This window comes from Diabrotica undecimpunctata, chromosome 11 (genome assembly GCF_040954645.1).
Source record: "Diabrotica undecimpunctata isolate CICGRU chromosome 11, icDiaUnde3, whole genome shotgun sequence".
Classification (NCBI taxonomy): domain Eukaryota; kingdom Metazoa; phylum Arthropoda; class Insecta; order Coleoptera; family Chrysomelidae; genus Diabrotica; species Diabrotica undecimpunctata.
In genome coordinates this window covers 14777045-14783588 of record NC_092813.1, presented here as the reverse complement: position 1 = coordinate 14783588, position 6544 = coordinate 14777045, and positions in this window count along the sequence as shown.

Genomic DNA, 6544 nt, shown 5'->3' with positions numbered 1-6544 from the left:
TTATTGGTTATGGAAATTTCTGTTTTTTTTTTAAAGTGCTTTTACACCAGCTTTTCATTGAGCCTACGTACAGCCGTATGACATGAAAAATATCAAAAGTAGTATAAATATTTACAAGCTAAAAAGCACTTTTTCAAACTGTTATTTTTTTTAATAAAATGTTGAAGTTTATAAATAAAGCTTCAAATAATCGATTCAAAAAACGTCAAATAACTGTCAAAGGTTAAACACCCTTTTTAAAGTTCCTCACGGATTTTAAAGATTTAAACAGTGTTAAACAGATAAAGTAATTCATCGACGAGTTAACAATACGAAGCGAAGTTCTTTAATCACAATGTGATAAGAAAACGAGTATCAAATTTGGTTTTATATTTCAATAGTCGAATTTAATTGCGGCTATATTGGTCTAATTAAAGAAAACCAGTGAAAATCCCAAGAAATAGGTGGGATCCTTTTTTTCTTTCTTTCCAGTTTGGAAGAGGGTCCATTAGGTACTCACATTTAGGTATTGTGTTACGGTCTGGGTAACCAGGACTACACATCATGAACAGCAATTAAATATTTACATTTACACAAAACAACTTCAATTCCAACCCAAAATCATATGTCGTTGACGCAGTCTCTAGACCTCCTTCCCGTTCGTTTTCTAAAAGGGAACAAGTTATTGTCATGCACTCCATTTTGAATACTGTTTTATTTAAATATATTAAAGAAATTGGTGAAATAGTTTATCCAAAAAATATTACTTTTACATCTCGCATTTCGAATAATCGAATCTGCATTTTCCTCACTTCTACCGACATCGTTGATCAACTAATACACCGAACGTCATAATTAATTCCACCGTCATCTTGATCTGCAGGCTTCTTTCTGCGACCAAAAGAATCCTTATTTCAAATGTATCTCCTTTCATCCCGCATTCCTAATCGAGCAGTCCCTAAAAAATACGGAACATCAGATGATCAATAGGCATATATTATGAGTTTTCCTAGGGTAACATTTGAAATAGCTGACAAGGTGAACTTCGAAGTGCAATCTTCTCTGTTAATTAACCATGAAAATACATCCTTTAAAATATTTTTATTCTCTGACAGACTATAGTGTTTTCTTTGTAAGCTTACGGGTCGTACCGTGGAGTCTGATTGCAAAGTCTCCAGTTGACAAGATCAGACACTCATTGCAGCTAATGCTCCTCCCTCTTCTTCATTTTCAGCTGACTCTAAGGAGTCCTTAATCCTGAATCCTTAACTTCATCAAAAGAATTTCTATCTTCGGAAATTGAGTCCATCTCCGTTAACTGCATACCCATCCTGGCTGCCATTATGGATTTATCCATCTCTCGTCGTACTAATTCAAAACCCATGTTGGCAGTAGGACAAAAAAAGGGACACTTCAATGACAGTTCTCATGATACTCCTACCATCTATCTTCATCCGGTATTCTTGCTCTATTAAGTTCTTTTCCTCCTTCGACATTTTCAATGCCACCGAAACCAGCCAAAAAATGTCCAAATCTAATCTTTGATTGGATTACTCGATGAAACCTTATTATATTTCCGCTATAGAAATGATTTACAAAGATAATCCGACTAATTTTACACTCAATTCCACGCAACTTATTACATTTCTTAAGAACTCTTTTGTATGTATCACCCCACTACAAGAAGCTTAAAAATCCTCCAACATAGATGGTATTCAAAAGGACTTATTGCAGCTCTACATAGGTACAAGGAAAAGATCACTAAAAAACCGTATCACTAGAATCTTAAAAAAGTTAAAAGAACAGCCTATCTCCGACTTACAAGAGTATATATAAGTGCATCCTCTGATAAATCTTCTGATGTCAAATCCAATCACAGCATACATGATGAATAGAATTTCTCTCTTTCTCTCGCATTTATTCATTTTTTCTGCTCTCTGTATATTTTTACTTCATCTTTTGCCAAATTTAGACACGATATTTAATTAAGTAAGAAAACTTTATGTACATCAAATACTAGCCCAAGTCTAGTTTGAAAAAAAAATTGTTAACAAAAAATAACCTTAAAATATCCAATCTCTTTTTTAATCGAAAGGTTATCCTTGACAATTAAGAGACAGCCAAGATTCTGGCAGAAAATTTAAAATAAAAGTTTTGCAACAAATCTGGACCTAACTATATATACTCTTTTCTTCCTTCGCCCTTTCATTATTCATCCTCAGTTTCACAACAAGATACCACTCATCCGAACTCTCTTATAAACTATTTCGAACTAAAAGCTGCACTCAAATCCTATAAAAACACAAAAATTAGGGTTTTCTAGAATTATCTTGAAAAATTTCTCGAAAATTCCTTAGGCACCAACGAACCTCTAAATGAAGCCAGTAAATTTACCACTGACATACCGCTGACAATCGTTAATGAAAGATCTTGCCCTAATCTATACTAAGATAAAAGAAAAATCATTACAAAAAAAAATTTTGTTAAAATCCTTTATAAAAGGTACATAAATTAAAATACCCAAACGGGCTATGTCATGAAGACAAATTGTTTTCGGAATCCATATTCCATCATCAGTGTCTAGGTGTACATTTTTTGAGCCACTAAATATCTGGGTAAAAACCCGATAAAAGTTATGTGTTACAATTTAGTTTACATTATTTAGTTTTATATATTAGGATGTTAAAGTTACCAGTGGATATGATAACTCCACTCTCATTTATAAAAAAAACTGTTTCACAAATCCAAGGCAATAAAACTAACCTTCATCCTATGAATTTAGTCATCCTTCATTCCTATATCCTAACTGTTTCTCCTATCATCTTCTTCAACAACACAGTTATCTCTGACAGTCAATTCATTTCTGACACACTCGCTAATGGGGTTGAAGACAGATTCAATAAAAGTAATATAGCTTTTACTCCCAGTTCTTTACGCGCTCAATCTTTCTCCACCATCTCGTCAACTCCACACGATGTCAAGTTTATGAACGGCTTGTTTACCCTAAATAAACTAAAATTTACCTTGTTTTCATTTACAAAATCTGCTGATGATCCCGATGATATCCCTTATATATTTTTAAAAAATCTCTCTAATACATCTCTCTCCAAACTTCTCGAAATTTATAACTTTATCTAGAACACACAAAAATTCCCAGATGTTTGGTGCAATTCTATAATCATTCCAATTAAAAAACCTGACCAGCCCTCTATAACTCCAATATCTTTCGTCTGATTTCTCTTACTTGTATTACCTGCAAACTTCTTGAAACAATGATCAATGAAATACTCACGTGGTTCGTTAAACAGTATAATATTATTCCCGACGCTCAATCCGGCTTCCGACGTAATCGGTCTACTATTGATAACTTTTTTATTTTTCAAACACACATTTCTTAAGCAATCTATAATAAACAAGATGTCATAGCAACTATATTTAACGTTAAAGGGGCTTTTTGTTCAATCTCCAGAAAAGCAATCATTGACAAAAACTCCCACTATAATTTAAATGGTAATAATTTCTCATTTGTAAAAAAATATCTAATTGAAAGAATCTTTAAAGTCCTTGCCAAGGGTAAACTTTTTCGGGTAAATCTCTTCCTCAAAATTAAGGTGTCCCTTTAGAATCTGCATTAAGTTTAACTTTATTCATTCTTGCCATCAAGTGTAGTAAATCTACTTCAAGATAGATTTAACAAACTAGGATTATCACTCTCTGAGAGCAAAACCAAATTAATAAAATTTTCCATAGGGATTTTCACTCCCTTACCCCAAATTTTATTTAACAATTCTCTACTTTCTGGTGTTAATTATTGTAAAATTCTCGGTTTTATGTTTGACTCCAGATTAAATTGAAAAAATCGAATCTCTGAACTTAAAATCAATTGTTTTAAAAAGTTGAACATTTTTAAACCCTCAGTCATCTTCAATGGGGTGCCAATAAAACTACTTCTAGGTCTGAGCGCTTTTCGCTTTAGTCCTATTGAGAGTGTATACCGTGAATCTAATGAACTTTCTCCTACCCTAAGACGATAATCACTTCTACTTTCGTATGCTGCATCAACATCTGCAAATCCATGTAATCTTGTTCATTCCCTAATTGCCACAATGTCGTTTTCTTCCACTAACAATAACCAACACCTTATCATAAAACCTATACCTCAATTAATTTGTCCACTACTTAAAAATATTGACCTTTTTCTGACTAGTTTATTTCCTCTACCTTTACTTCCCCTCTGGGCTAAAGATATCCCTTCAATATATACCTCACTCATTATTTTTAACAAACTTGAATCTTCTAACCTTCTCATAAAGAACGCATTTTTAGAATTTAATTCTCTATACAGATGCTTCTAAAACTACCACTAGTATTGGTTGTGCAGTAACCACTAAACATGAACTTGTAAGATCATCTCGGTTACCCTTAATATGCAACGTTTGCACAGGTGAACTATATAGTATTGTGTTGGCTTTTAAATGCATCTCACATCAAAACAGACATATTGCCATTTGTTCAGATTATCTTTCATATATCCATTTAGTCAATACAATTTTCACTGACCACCTATTAGTTCAAAACATTTATGACATATACCAAAATCTCTCTGCTTACGATGTAACAGTCTCTCTCATATGGCTGCCTTCTCACACCGGAATTACTGGTAATAAAACAGCAGATCATTTTGCCAAAGAAGCTACCAACCTTGGGGTGACTGAAGTCACTCCAATTCAACTAGCTAACGAATCTCGAAATTCGTTTTTAAAAAGTCGGTAGAGGATACTTGACAAAACTTAGAGCAAAAGAGCAAAACAACTTTTCATAAACTTCAATCTTTTATTGGTCATCTCTCCCTAGACTTCATAATTAGAAGAGAAGCATCGACTATTACAACTACGAATCAACCATATCAAACTTACCAACTGCAAACAATTCACCATCCTGTATAAAGCACTGGATTTGAAACCTACTCTAAGGAACTAGAGAATTGTCTACCTCTTCCTCAACTGTAAATTGTATATGTTGATTATGATACTTGAAAATGTTGACTATTTCAATAATTTTGTGTTTAGGAAGTGCCAAAACTAAATCATCTGCATATCTTTAAAAAAAGGAATGAAAAAAGTGCAATTGTTGATACAATCACTGATAACATCATCCTTGATATAGCTACTTAAAATGGGTGAAAGACTAGATCCCATACCCATACCCATACTACCAAAAAAATTAAAAATATGTTGGCATAACTGCCAAGTTATTTATATTTTGAATACAGAACTTAAATTGTTTTTTTACTTTATTGTGCAGAAAATTGCCTTTTTTTTTCAGTTGTGTTAATAATAATATTGTTGTAGGTAATGCTGCATTGGAAAGTCTGGAGCTACCCGATTTAAAAAAAAAAAAAATTTCTATGCAGTAAGCATTTTGACCAAAACTATCTAAATGCAAACCAAAAAAATATAGTGAGGTAGAAGAGGAAGGTTTGTTAACGACACCACGCGTTTTTCATACGTTTTCGATAGCAAAACAACCATCCACGGTGCCAATAGTGTTTCGCACTACATACATTGCTTATTTTAGTTCATGAAAACAATGTTACAATCAATTTTTATCACTAATTGTATCTCTATCACTTTGTAATTTAAAATTATTTCATTATTAACAGCTCATTCATTTAAATTTCTCATTCATATAAACAGAAATACAAAACTGGTGTTTATATTACAAAATACATAAATAAATAAAATAAAGGATACTATTTATTAAAGTGTTGTTAATTATTATTACTTTTATCCCAACACATAGATTAATTTGTCCCTAAATATGTGTTGCCTCTTGTTGTGGCATATCGATGTGTTTTTTTATATTTACTATATTTTCAAACGTCATTTTAAAGATTAAAAGATTGAAAATTTAATTTTCTCAAAACATACATAAAACCATTGTTTAAAAAGATTTTCTTTTTTAAACAATGATAAAACTTAAATCTTGACTAAAAAATAAACCTCCGCATGAGTGTTCTAAGACGATAGCAATCGAGTGTATTTCAATTAAATATTTAATCCTTTTCTAGCAAATCATATAACCAAAATAAATATCTGATAAACTAATAAAAATTAAAAAAAAGTCAGCATTTACATACTTTATTTAAATAGATTACTAACCGATTTAGATTTAGCAAGTCTCAAAGTATAAAAACAATTTGAAATATTCTCTCGAAATAGTCAAGTTATCTTTCACTAGACGCATACAACGATAATAACAATAAGCATTTTATTAAAGTCTTATATTTTCTTCACAATCTGGCATCCGTTTACAGGTTTGTCTTAGTCATGAGACAGGTAAAAATATACTCGAATAGAATCCTGCCGAGAATTAAGTTTCTGTTAATAGTTTTTTAAATTTATGACTAGAGGCCGCCATATGACGGCAGAGTAAAAGTCAAACGTTTGTTCCATAAGGATTGTCTAACTAGTCCTATTTAAACAATGGTTTTACTATAGAGACGGATCTAAAGTACAAAACAAAGTAGGATGTGCATTAAATATTATTCAAAGTGGATTTAAAA